Genomic DNA, 13,330 nt, shown 5'->3' with positions numbered 1-13,330 from the left:
ATTTTACTGTGAAATATCTTGTGTCATATACTGTGCATAATAATAAATTATATATTTCCACATTTCTCTTGGCAAAGCAGCTGCACAAAACACACATGCATGCAGGATATGGGTTAGACACCTAACCAGCTCTGACAGCAAGGACATTTGGCCCAGCTGACTTTGGTATGTCCACAGAAGAGACGTTATAAAGAAATTCAAGCAAAAACAAGGTACTTTAAACCACACTATGAACCGGTGTGTATAATTACAACTATGCATGGATAGCATGGCCAAAGGGAAATGTAGCTACAGTTATAAAAAGCGAAAATTATCTTCCTCAGATGGCATAGGGTACTAAACTGGAGAGACATTTTCTCATGTGCAGAAGTGGATTAATGAACTCACCACTCACACTGAGACATTTAGGGTCACTGACTGTGAGCACAGAGTATCATCAACATTTTCCATTTGCTCAACAATATTCAAGTGAGCTCGTGCTTTAAAACTAGCTGCACAGGCTGATAAATGGCCTCTTTATGGTTCCAAAAAGACACACGAGGGATACTTCAAAGACCCTGACTTGAATAGAACCATGTACTCCATAATCAGTGTAGCTCCTCTTTCATAGAATATAATAGAATAAACCTTTATTATCCCACAAATGAGAAATTTTGGTGTTACACAGCTCTTATAGCAAGGGAGGTATAAACACAAAGTAGTCCTATATACATAAGCGACTGAAATTCGAAATGTCCTGAGATATGTAGAAAATGTACAGAGATATGTACACAAGTGTGGGTGTGTGTGGGTGAATGATCCTAATGCAGTGTACAAACAAGCTTCAAATAAGTAGCAGCAATTAAAGAACATATGATATGTCAATGAAACAGGTGATGAGTAGGATAACCATGTTAGACTGTGTTATAGCCTGACAGCTGCTGGTAAGAATGACCTGCAGCAGCGCTCCTTCCTACACTGTGGGTGTAAAAGTCTTCTGCTGAACGAGCTGCTCGGTGCTCGTACAGTCTCATGCAGGGGGTGGGAGGTGTTGTCCATGATGCATGTTAGCTTAGACAACATCCTCTCCTCCCCAACCTGCTTGATGGACTTCAGCGGACAATCAAGGACAGAGCTTGCTCCCTTGACCAGTTTAAGTTTCCCCCTGCCCCTCTCTGCCATTTCACCACTCCAGCAGACCACAGCATAAAAGATAGCCACCACAGTGTCGTAGAACGTCCTTAAAAGAGTCCCATTCACCCCAAAGGATCTCAGCCGCCGTAGCAGTGAAGACGACATAGACCCTTTTTGTAAAGTGCATTTGTATTTGTGGACCAATCCAGTTTGTTATTAAGGTGAACACCCAGGTATTTGTACTCCTCCACTATTTCAATGTAATAGGGGGTGACTTCTTGCTTCCAGGCTTGCTGTAGATGCACTAAGCTGAATAATGAACATGAGCTTAGTTGTTACTGCAATAATCATCAATAACCACCGATGTGGGTGTTTAACTTTTTTAATAGCAAATAGCAAAAATGTTCACTTAACAACTTAAAACACACATTAGAAAAAAAGACAAAACTGTCAGCATCAACTGTGCAGGCAGGTACTCACATTAACTCCAGTGGTACTTTATCTGAGTGTTCCATTTTCTGTTAATTGACTCTTTCACTCCACTAAGCGTGGTAGACAACTACTACAATTTATTACTGTGCTCATCTGAAAGCTGTACTCTAGGTTCTGATAATTTCTTTCAGCCTTGAAAACAACCCAAAAGAAAAACCTCCTACTTTAATTTTTTGTGTCTAGAACAATCCTGGAATTATCTTTCTTTGACTTAGTCCAAACAGCAGGGTTAGGGTTAGTCACCTATAACTCGTTAATTTAACATTCTTGCACTGATACTGGATACTTAGTTCATCATTGTTAAATTTCTATTATGATTCTGTTTTATTAGTCAGCTAAGCCTATTGTATCCATGAAAACAGGCGTGCATATGAGCTGGTGTGTGTTCATAAAAAAGTATATTGTTTCTAGATTTATTTGAACATTGTGCAACTAGTTTCCCAATATGTGTTTGGTTTGCATTTTTGAACTCTGACAGGTATTCGGACTCCTTCAAACCCGTTGTACTGATGAGGATGAGAGATGAAGAGCTCTTTCTAGCGGAACACTTGTGTCACTTTGTTTGACCTGGGCTAGAGAGGCTCCAGGAGTCTGGAAAGCTCCTCCAACCCCCCCTCTATCGGTCCCACTTTCCTTAACTGTTTCAACCACCGAGCCATCAGCAGCCACTCCCAGAAACTCCACATTGCCCAGCGTGAAGGATCAGAGTTGGGAGGAAGAGAGCGGGGGAGGGCAGGGGGTGAAAGTGTAAGATTAAAGGAGGGACAGCTAGAATATGGAAAAGCAGCATATGGTAATGTCAGAAGGAACAGGTCAAAGAAAAAGATTGGGAATTTACAAAAGGAAAAGTTGAATTTTAGGAATTTTACAGCCACTTTAAAGTTGCAGCACTTTACACATTGGCTAATTGCAGTAATGACAATACTCGCCTCAGGCAAGGGGAAGCTCTGGAAGGCATCATGGTGGTTGAATTGCTCAATAGAAATGCATTTCTCCGAGCTCTGATCGGGACAACTTGAGAAGGAGAATAAGCCTGTTTTCCTTCAGTTTCATGCAATGAGCACAATGTAATAAGCAAGAGAAAATAGCTCTTTGGAAGAAATGTAATCTCTGTAAAAAGATTGACTTAAAAATTTTTTTACAATGATGTGGAAGTGAGAGGTTTTTAAGTATTGTTAAAAAAAAATGGTGCTTTGTTACATTTCAACTGATAGTTTACTAAACTCAAATGTGACACCCCTGAATTTAACTAGACCAATAGCCATCGTTATAGAAAACAGACAAATGATTTACAGAATGAAGCTGGTGGACCTGCTTGGATTTCATTATCTTTCTATTATTCTGTAGTAATGTTTGCTGTTCTTCCAAAGTGTGTTAATTATTCCGTAGCAGGAAATGCCTGCAGCATATTTTGAGTTCACTGTTTTGCAATTGTATAAAGTGATTGGTCTTTTATTTCATTTATTTGCAACAATGGTAGTAACATAACTGTAAGAGCCTTTAAGATAACAAGTGCTGTGGAATAACACTTGTACCAGGACACACACACACACGCACACACACACACGCAAACAGCAAAAGGCACACACAAAATAAAGATGGTAGATACAGACGAGCGATAATCATGTCGCGTCACACAAGCCATCAAATCTAAGATCTCTCCTCTGTGCCATATCAACTAACAGACAAACTAATGAAGAGGAAAACAAACGCCAAGAAATTCAAGTTGAGTGTTGAATGTGAAGATTTAAAGAAACAAAATCTTGCAGAACAGTAATTAGTGGTAATTGATCCTGGCAGCTTTTGATTTTGGGAACTACACTGAAATCTTAGAGCCGTGTGATCTTATTTACATAAGATAAATCAGATGAAAAGTGCATTGGTGTGACATGCAGGTCACCCCAATTCTGTGGATTCTGAACACATATGAACAATATTTCCCAGCAAAGGTTAAATGTTTTAGAATCTGGCAACATTGCAACACCAGGTTAAAAAGTCCAGCTGTGCACACAGTTAAAACAATACAGCAGAGTCATGGTTGTAGGCAGCAGCTGCTGGACTCATCTCCATATCTGGTTTCATTGTAGACCCCTGGTGCAGAGGCAGATACCACCTCCCATCATCAACGGCCTCTGGGGAAAATCTTCTCTACTGTAACGACCACATACTTAAAAATGTGCATAACTACACTCTGACCTGAAGCGGTGGAAGATTCCAGGTCAAAGTCACTTTAGAGAGCATACAGTAAATAGCATTAGCTTTTATGTGTCATAAACATATAAGATAGTTTAAAGTATTAGGCTTCTGATAATAGATTTTGCCCCATAGAAAATACAGTCAATTAATGATCACAATCTGGGAATCACACTACCCATAGCTAGTTAGTTGCAAAGCCATCTGTATGGTACATATCAAGCTACAGTCAGTAGTTGGTTAGCTTAGCTTAGTTTAGAATAAGGAGTGAAAACACTGGATACAGCTAACCTAGTTACAGCATCAATAATGATAACTTATTTAAACTGCATATCTTGTTAGTCTAATATGCACAAACATAAGTGAGAACATGTTTTTTTTTCTTGTCATGACTAACATTAGCCACTAGCTACTTGCTTCCAGTGCAGACTTTAGCTTTTCCAGCCTGATATTGTTGCCTTAGAGACACAATATGAAGGCAAAGAGTTTTGTGTGAATTAATAAATCATTTTAAATCTTCTTGTTGGACCATCCCAATGCAAGAATTATTCTTTAGCTGTATCTTTGTGAGTCTGACTTTATCATCGAACAGAGGAGAAAAAGTCATCAGAAATTGAAATGGAAAAATACCTGCTGGTACATTTTTGCTGTCCCCGCAGCCTGAGGCTTTTGACAGCCTGAAGTGAATACTAAGCGTCATATTTCAGTAAACCATTTCCTGCAGGCAATAATACCACGTCTTTTTCTAGGAGATACTGTACAGCTCATGTTTTCCACGAAGCATCTTATTGCAAACAAGCTACTCTTCACACTGCACTGCAACTAAAGAACAACATTTTTCTTGGTTGTTTGTGAAGTGCAGATGGGTGAAAATTAAATGAAAACCTGAGTGAATACGAGAAATGACACAAAAACGCCATCTGCGTTAGGCCTGCTACGTAGCTAGCTAGAAGTAGCAAGCAGCTACTCATTGCTCATTACACTGTGGGCTTCTGTATCGGTGTGAAATGTAGATACGTCTCAACCCGGGTGGATCCCAGTGGTGAAACACACAGTGTGAGCCAACTGTGACCTTGCCTATAGAAAACTGGTCCAAAACTGCTGTGTGGGCACATCGACCTGGGGCCTGCAAGGGATAAGTGTGCTTTTGTTCACAGAGCCCCACAGTTCACCAACAGCTACCCACTGTGGCCTCACACGGACATATTTGCTAGGTTAGTTTCATATTTATTTGCAACATCGTGTGATACATTGTCACATAAAACATATTTAAGGCACAGGGACACACCCCAAATGTTCCCCTTCCAGTTGCATATTTATATAATTCGTATGTCCACTCCACACATAGTTTCCGTAGTTGGCAGGAGCTTTAAAAGCAGGTACAGTGTGTGCCTGGTGTGAGAATTGGAATGTAACTTAAAAAACTGCATGTGAAAGGCAAAGAAAAACAATGTCAAAATGAAAGTGAAAAAGACCTGCACTGTTAGAGTACAAACTCAAGTAAATTACAACTACTTTGCCTTACCTACATGGACTTTTGTTGCAGCTCTAAACTAGAAATACACTGTACTTTGTGTTATTTCACCAAAAGTGGAATATTCACCAGTGAAATAGAAACTTTAGTACTTTAGTTTTGTGGAAATCTAAATGTACCCCTTGATTCTATAGCTTTAGAAACACTTTTTGCAGCAATAATTTGAAGTAATCATTTTCTGGATGTACTTTATCCACTTTATTAATGGAGGAATTTTGGCTCACTCTTCTTTACAACACTGCTTCAGGTCATTAAGGTTTGCAGGCTTTCGTATATGCACAGCTCTCCTGTCACAGCATGTCAGTAAGGTCGAGGTCTGAACTTTGACTGGATCATTGCAACACCTTGATTTTTTTCAACAGCTTTAGCTGTTGGACAAATGGCCTCACATCTGACCCCAGATTACTGTGGTATACACAGAAGGTCATGGTCCATTCAGTGACTGAAAGGTACCCAGGTCCTGTACCTGCAAAACCAACCCAAATCATCACAGCTCCACATATGTGCTTGACGATTTGTACAAGTATTTCGTTTTCTGACACGGAGACAAAAGAGCAACTGTCCCTCAGATGATTGATTTTGTGAATACAGGATGTGATCAGGTGGTGTTGAATAGAATTTAAGATGAAAATTAAAGCTGGACAGTGTTCTACAAAGATATGGAAAAATGGGATTTGTTATCTTGCACAATTTATGCAGGTAAGTGCATATTAAAGTTACATGTTCCTTGGAAACAACACCCTATCAGGCATGTGTGGAGGTTTGATCAATTATCACTCTTAAATAAACCAGGAGACACTTGTCTACACATCCTTACCTTTCCCTGTCGATAAACATCTGTCTTTCTCTCTGCACCTTCCCATCACCTCCTCCTCCTTCTTTTCCTCATCCACCCATCATCCTCTGTCCCAGTGCTTGTATGGATGAGTGGTGATATTCCCGTGGGATAGTGGAGGAGGAGAGCTTTCCAGGGCCTGTTGCTTCATCCCAAATAATGCACGGAACATGTTCAGACCACCTTGCCTTGGGTTCACTAATGAAGCGCTCACACAGAAACTCATTTTTTTGCTGGCATTTCATCCTTGTACACACATTCCCTGTGTTTACAGTGTGCACACTATTTATTACACTTGCTCTACTTCACTTTGACTTTTTTGGTGTCCTCCAGTCTCTTGTGTAATCTGTTAATATTAATAAGTTACTGCCTAAACTAAACATTTGTACAAAAATATCAAAAGTGATCTCTTTAGTTTTTTTTTTTACACGTTTATATCCTATTTTAGAAACAAAGAACAAGTAAGGTTATTTTATAAGTTTCTATCTAATATTTAGATTTACTGTTACTTAACATAAGTTTTCTTTTATGAGTTGGAAGATCATTATTTTGACATGTTCACCTGTGATACTTCCCCGTAATCTATTTCTCTCTGTCTCCCTCCCTTTTCCTTTCTTCGTCTCGCACCCAGTTTCAGTCTACAAGTCCTGGCTTGTCGGAGAATTGGAGGAACCGTGCACTCCTTTTTTTCTCAATAATCCGGAACAATCACAGAGTGCCCTGCTCAAGAGACGAAGCAGGGTGCGCCTCATTGCAGACAGGGAACAAGGAAGATTGACGTGCTGGTGCACGGTCCCTGTGACCTCTAGGCTTGGTCTGCAGCCAAAGTCTGCTACCATAGTTATAAATTATTTGTTTTTTTGTCATTTCACCCCACTGCAAACCCATTTAGATCAGCAATTTTTTTTTTAATTTTTACTTTATTTTGTCTGTTTTGTACGTTTTGTAGCTGCTCTTACTTTTCTAAAATCTAATCTTTTAAAAACCTTCCATGCTTTATATGCCCAATATTTACTGTAGTTTGGGATTCTTTAACAGCATTCTTGTAGTATCTTGCAATAATTTAGGTCACCAAGTTGATTTAATTAAATAACATTACTCATGAGTTCGGGTATTTATTTTGCTTGAAATAAGTGATATAAAACCATCATTTCCAATATCCAGAGTGGGCAGAATTGAATATATACAAAACATGGATGTATCCACCATGTTGAAGCCTCAAAGTTACCATTTAGCTTTTGCATTCAAAGATCCATAGATGGGTTCAACATATAGACAAAGTAATATCATACTGGTTAACAAAGAATCACAATAGCCAGCAAAATTGCAGTACAAGAGGACTTCTTGGACAGGTTGTACCACACAGCAGCCCATAAAGTGTGTTTTTTCGTTCCATTAAAAATACTCTAAAAGGCACCCAAATGACAAACATGGTTTAGAGGTTTCATTTCAGTGACTGGGATTAGTTGCGATGTTGGCACTGCACCTGCATTAGCACAGCTGTCAATCAAAGCTGCCACACCTCAAACTTTAAGCCTTAGCAACATACAAATAAATGAGTTCTAAAATCAAATTAAACTTGTCTATAGAGACCAAAATCCTTTTTTTTCAGTCAGGCTAATAAACATGGCAGTTTGATTTTTGAAGCAGGGGACTTTAATATGGGAGTCTATGGGGATTAGATCTAGCCTAAAGTGGTCATTGAAGGAACTGTAGAGGTTGCTGCTTGGTGGGTAGTGGGTCATTTTCTCATGGACCTCGACAGACTTACTAGGCTGGGCGAATTAGTGTGATCACAAAAATGTGCTGATGGAATTGAAAAGTTATGTGGTTGGTCTACTAATGGTGCAATGACTGATATAGAAAAACAGACCCCATTCACTTCAATAAGGACCGACCAGAACAGAGGAAATTAGTGGTTTCAAACAGAGCAGAATAGATGAGGATGTGCGGTGGAGATTAATGTTCTAATAAAAATATTTCATTGTGACTGCTGTTTTTTAAAAAAAAATCTAAATTACGTTTCCCTCTGGAAACACAATTCAGATAAATGAGAAGCAGCTGAACAAGAATCAGCACGTTTTTGATATATTTGCCCTTAAACATGTTGTTGCAAATAAAGGAATCACTCTCTGCTGCCAAAAAAATAACATCAGCCCTGACCTCACTTTTATGTCTGAAAAACAGGTTACACTCATTTAGGATCAATTTGCAACAATGCAGCCAGCCAGCAGTAATCTGAAAACGGATTTCTGTGGGTATTACTGAACCGTGTAAGGGTGAAATCTGACTTCTTGAAATGTGTTAAGTTGTCAAAGAAGTGATTAGTATAGCATTTTTGCCAACAACAAAATGAGTGAATGACGGGTGAAACTCTCAAAACTCTCTGATCTGTTTGGGGTGGAACAATCATCAAAAGCGTGCAGCATCATCTTCTGACTGAGCAACGATTGAAATGTTTTGATTTGTACATGTTTGAGATCATACTTGGATATATATTTGCCTTGGCAAAAACCGAACATTTTCTGAATAACTTAAAGCAGGTAAAAAGGGAAGCACGAATAAATGAAGAGTTCACCAAAAGCTCACAAAACTTATGGATCCTGGCAGATGATCGATGTAGAAACATTTTCTTTTACAGCCTAAATTACCGGCTCTAAACCTCAGAGACCAGGTATCAACTTCAGAAACTGTAAATGACCATGTGTATATTGTTGTTTTAATTAATTTCAGCTTGAGTGCATCTCAGCACAGTCTTTTTGAATCATATCTGAGAGATATGCACCTGCTTAAGTCTTTCCTTAAAGGAGAGTCACCTGCCAGTGCAAAGGTGGGGGCAGGGGGGTGGAGAAGAAAGGGAAGGGCAAAGAAAGAAGAGGACACAGTCATGCCTTTAAGGAAAAAACCAGCCTGTCGCCTGTTTTAAAAGAAACACAAATTACAGCACGAGTGATAATGGAAGCCTGGAGAAGACACGAGGAGGAGGGGTATGTTTGTGTGTGCCCATGCATGTGCGCGTATGCGGGGGGGGGTAGAGGTAGTGGTGAATGGAGTAAGGGAAGGAAGGAGGTGTCGCCTCCTGCAACAAGTTTAACCAGAATCCAAAGCTAACAAGATGCCGTGATTGCAGGGTGCTGAAAATATGAAGGAACAACCAAAGACAACAGAGGAAAAAAAGAAAATTAAACAAGGCTTTTGTTCGCTCCGCTCTCCTGTCTATGCTCAGAATTCAGAGAGACAAGATCTCTCTCTCTGCCTCTCTTGCTTTCCATTTCTTTCTCTCTGCCTCACACAAAGACAAAAAGCTTGTTTTTTAAATTTATCTATCTCAGCTGACTGTCTCACCAAGCACCAGGGCAGCATCTGCAGGGTCATGCTGTCTATACACACAGATACATACACACACTTATATGTAAACTCCTGCACACTGAATGGTTTCACTTCAAGCCCGAGAAGAACGTTGCATATATTTGTACAACATGCACACCTCAGGACACTTGTACAAACCTGCACAACACACAATGAGCCACTGGACCATACCAGTGGGAAGCTGTGAAGTAAATAATAATATATGGCAGCACAAGCAAACCAAAGAGAGAATAAGGAAAGTCTTCATCTCATCCAAAGTCACCCCTACACACAATATCTTACTGCTCCGATCTGAGATGTGTAACATATACAGTGCGTCGGGGTCAAGAGTTTAGAGAAAGTGTTATCTTACTCTTCTCATAACTGCAGGTGAGAATAGAAAAAACAAGGCTGAAGACCATGTTTAATGTGGGTTCTCACAACACTGTCTAGGTTATTATGACAAAAGATGGTTGGGTCAATTGCATGCCGATTTACAGAATTACCCAGGGTATATGGTGCAATAACTTTAAAGCCAAAATACTGTAAAGTGTGAGATCAGATGTAGAGGAACGGTACAGGAGTGTTGCAGTTTTTATGTAACAAGTACACAAAGCTTAAATGCTAAATGCGAAGACAAGTACGAAGGCGTTATCAGAAGCAGAGCAATGCTGCGCAGTTGTAATCCATCATGAAGCATTAAGTGCTATAACTGTTGAGGGATTGTTTAGAGTTAAGCCTTTGCATCTGAGATGTGAGTCATGACTTTGTTCCATGACACAAACATGCTTGTGATAGCTAATTCTCTGCAATCAACACACATAAGTCGCTACGTAAAATATTTCCGTAAGCTCGTAAAACTCAAACCCCAGTTTTACTCGTTTAGCTAAAAAAATCAGAAAAAAGCTTAAGACGAAAAAGAGATGGGACTGAAAGGACAGCAGTAGAATTACTGGAAGCCATAATTAGAGATATCATGCACAAATGGACTGACTGCAAGGTGCATGCATTTTGTACAAGAAAAAATAAAACAAAATAAAAGATTTTGACCCTACAGTGCCATGCAATTACATGACATCCTCGTAAATACGAGGCCCCCATGACCACAGACTATAGAGCCATTTAATATAGACTCCCGCTGAGCCTACTAATAATTTTCTGCTCCCTGCTGAACATCTTTAATGGAGTCCAGGAGGAAATGTCACATTCACCCTTGGTAACTTCTCGTTTGTGCCTATGCAAAAGAAATCCCTAATTACAGCGATTATGTCACACGGTAATTTTCCTCTCACACACACAGTATTAGTCAGGTATGACACCCACATAAAACGATGTTCTTACCTAACAGAGCATGCATAGTGCCACTAGAATGTAAGATTAACTCTGTTTTTTATGTTTTGTCTTGATTAGGGTCTCAGTTGGTGCACACTTCCTGTATAAATGGGCCTGCACATGTGAAAGAGTTTAGGGTAATTGGGTTGGCTAGAGGGGATAATCACTGTGAATTGTAACAAAGCTGGAAACTGATAAGTGCTTCTGTTATAGGCAGAAACAGGATTGGAATCTTTGAAATGGTGCGCTGGTTGTCAGAAATTGTGTCTGACATAACGCATAACGCGAGCCATAAAAAGTGCAATTTTAGGGTGAAATTTCTAAATAGTACCTGCCGTCTGTTTCCCAGCATTCAGCCCTGAGGAAACGGCGTGAATTAAAAACCTTTTGTGATTACTGGATATTTCTATCTCCTCATCCTCCTCATCCTGAGTTGATATCCGTGTTTTTATTCTTTTTAAAACCCGCTTCTGAGAATCTCTTTTGTCGCGCAGCTTACTTGATCCGGTTTAGACGATGGCTCAAGATGTGTACAATGTTATCGAAACCAGAGTCTTGGATGGATGCCCAAAAAACTTGACTTGTTAACACAACCAGCATTACACCCGCGGTCACAAGTTGTACTTGATTACACTCAAAATATTAAATGCAGCATTCTTTGTAAAGTTGTCACTGTCACTTTGGGTTCATTGCTACAGGTGTTCTCGACAAGCCCAGACTTGCAGAGGATTTAGGAAAAGCCTGCTCTTCTACCCCCACTTCATAACGTGTTAACATTCCTTAACAACTTGGAGTCTCACCTTATGGAGAAGTGAGTTCCGGTAACTAGGATGCCATACAACAATGAATGCATCCCGTTCATTCCCTTTTCCTATCTAACGTACACGCATTCTTCACTCATTACACAAGGATGCTGGTCTGTTTGGTTTTTAAAACAGGCCCAGCAGTTATTAAATGCACTCTACCACACTAACGTTCACGCATTCCTTCATAGATGGTGGACGGCGCCCACGCATCACAAGGAGCCGACAGAATAGCAAGAAATTAATGACTCTGTTTGGAAAAGTAAACACATGGGCATAATAAGATAAGTTTTAGGGTATTGAGAATAAGAGTATTATGCAAAGTTTGAAATGCAAATTATAGGATGCATTATTAGCAGGAAAAGCTCCACAGCCCTTGTATGCTAGAATACGCTAAAGGTTTTTTGTTTGTTGTTTTAAAAAACATGCAGGAACTGTAACTTGGCAGTGAAGGTGTAATGCTACAACGTCTAAAAATATCACAGAAACTTCTCTGGAACACAAAGTGAAAAAAGAAAAGAAAAAAAAGGAATGGAAAAGCCTGCCGTCTAGTTTCAACACCGAAACAAGCAAATGTAAAAAAGTAGTTATGCCTAATAACTCGTGATAAAGAAATGAAACAATGTGTCCAAGACAGAAAATTCAGAGAATTCATTTTTTTTATATATATTTTTAAAACCACAAAAGGAAAAATAATAGTAAAAAAGTGCCTATTTTTTTGGTTTTACTTATCTTTATCCCAGACTGGGATTACATGAACATAGGTAAAACTGAGCAAGAATGAATATTTTCTTAATTCTTTTTAAGGAAAAAAAAAACAACCCACAAACATTTGCTGCTGCTAAAATATAAAGATCTGCTGCTTTTCTTTGCCACATATAAATAGCAAAATACGTTTGGATTAGGGTTCACAAATTTATATTGTTTTGATCCTTTGCTTTTTACTTTATTCATTTCTATTAAAAAAAATTGAGCTAATTATTGAATAATCAAGAGCAAATGAAATCAGTGTAATTTAGTATAATTAAAAGAATAATTTGCTGCAGCTGTGGATGCTTTGAAAATGCCCCATTTGCTGATTCAGTGATTTATCCACAACAGCCTGTTAATCCGTTTATTTGCCTACCTTCAAAGCTATCAGAGGTGTCATTGAACAGGTCCGTCCACTAACCACGCATGACCTCTAGTCTTAGGAGAGGAACACACCTTTGCCTACAAGGACCTGTGACCGACCTGGGTCTCAAGAAAAACAGATTATAAGTCATTTTAATTGTTTTGTTTGTTTGTTTGAAGAGCATTAACATTTTTCCCATTAAAACAAATAAGTAACTAATGAAACTAGTAAGTTTAATTATCTGATATATTTATGGTGATGTTTGTATTCCATTTATTTTTTTTAAAAAAACCCCAAATAATCATTTAGATGGCTGTTTTCATGCTTTTAAGTGTGTTCAAATGCAATAAGATGCTGCACTGAATTAAATTAAATGCAACACAAAATAAGTTACTTTTATTGACAATAACCCAAAATATTACGATGAAATCATTTAAATATGACAAGGGATCAGTGAATCCTTATGTGTTGCATGTGCACATTTACTTTGACTCAGTTTCTCACTTTTAATCAAAGTTATATTTTCTACTGTTTTTTACACTCTTTACAACTGCATCATTTATTCT

Source organism: Oreochromis niloticus, linkage group LG19 (genome assembly GCF_001858045.2).
Source record: "Oreochromis niloticus isolate F11D_XX linkage group LG19, O_niloticus_UMD_NMBU, whole genome shotgun sequence".
In the NCBI taxonomy this organism is placed as follows: domain Eukaryota; kingdom Metazoa; phylum Chordata; class Actinopteri; order Cichliformes; family Cichlidae; genus Oreochromis; species Oreochromis niloticus.
Note: the sequence above shows the minus strand (reverse complement) of the source record.